General features: G+C 43.0%; 1 non-coding gene across 1 annotated transcript; it reads left to right on the forward strand.

Annotated features, from left to right (window-relative positions):
• The first annotated feature begins 490 nt into the window (after positions 1 to 490).
• LOC140010832 (small nucleolar RNA R71) lies at positions 491 to 597 on the forward strand. Its single transcript, XR_011817995.1, has one exon. It is a non-coding gene; the product is annotated as a small nucleolar RNA R71 (small nucleolar RNA).
• The last annotated feature ends 682 nt before the right edge of the window (positions 598 to 1,279 follow it).

The raw sequence follows: 1,279 nt of genomic DNA on the forward strand, positions 1-1,279 counted from the left end.
GAAATGTTGTTGAAAACCAGGGGGTTTTGAAGCATAGCTAAAGTTAGGATGATTTCGCCACCCTGGGTTGTAATTGGGTGCAAAAGGATCATTCCTTCGTGGAGGTGGTCCAGAAAAATCTCCCACTATGTTGGCTTGTTCAGGTGAATCTTCCTGGAGAGTTGGGCACATGTCAGTCATGTGTTCGGGGGCAGCATAGATACCACAAGTCTTCACAGATTGTAATTGCTCCCTTGCCATTTGACGTACCAGAGAGGTAAACTCAGATAGTTTACCCTCTAAGTCAGAGTGATTCACTTCATTGACCCTTCTTATTGCTCCATCAGCTCTCACTCCAAATTGTTGAGAATTTTCAGCCATGGTGGAGATCAATAACGTGGCTTCGTCTGTCGTCTTGTTAACCAGAGCATCGCCACTGGCTGCATCTAACATGCTCCTATCCATGGATGATAATCTCTCGTAGAAATATTGTATTAAGAGCTGGTCAGGGATTTGATGATGCGGGCAGCTGGCACACAGTTGTTTAAAGCGCTCCCAGTACTCATATAGAGTTTCCCCATTCGCCTGCCTAACTCCACATATTTCTTTCCTTATATTGGCGGCTCTAGAGGCAGGAAAAATTTTCTCGAGAAATCTTCTCTTCAATTCTTCCCACGTAGTGATGGATCCAGATGGCAGGTAAAATAACCAATCTTTAGCCTTACCTGCCAAAGAGAAAGGGAGGGCTCTCAACTTGATGTGGTCCTCAGTGACTCCTTGAGGTTTCATTGTGGAGCACACCACATGAAATTCTTTCAAGTGTTTATGTGGGTTTTCACCTGGAATACCACAAAAAGTAGGAAGTAAGTGAATAAGACCAAATTTAAGCTCAAATGCCTCTTCCGTGTTAGGAAATGTAATGCATAATGGCTGTTGGTTCACGTTAGGAGTTGCCAACTCCCTCAAAATCCTTGGGGCTGCCATTGCTACTCGGGGAATCTGCACTTCTTCTTCGTCAGATTCACTTGATGAATCACTGGAAACAAACTCTTGCTCAAATTCTGAAGGTGAGGTTGAATCTTGTTGCTTACGCAACTTTGCCTCCTTGGTCAACCTTCTTGCAGTCTTCTCGATCTCTGGATCAAATTCTAATTCTCCTATACGAGAAGATCAAGACATAAAATAAAATAAAAATAAAAACTAAAGCCTGTGCAATAAGTCACTTAAAACACCAGTTCCCCGGCAGCGGCGCCAAAATTTGGTGGGTGTCAAACCTCCAAAAATAAAGTTAAAAATAACA

Source organism: Coffea arabica, chromosome 7c, assembly GCF_036785885.1.
Source record: "Coffea arabica cultivar ET-39 chromosome 7c, Coffea Arabica ET-39 HiFi, whole genome shotgun sequence".
In the NCBI taxonomy this organism is placed as follows: Eukaryota; Viridiplantae; Streptophyta; class Magnoliopsida; order Gentianales; family Rubiaceae; genus Coffea; species Coffea arabica.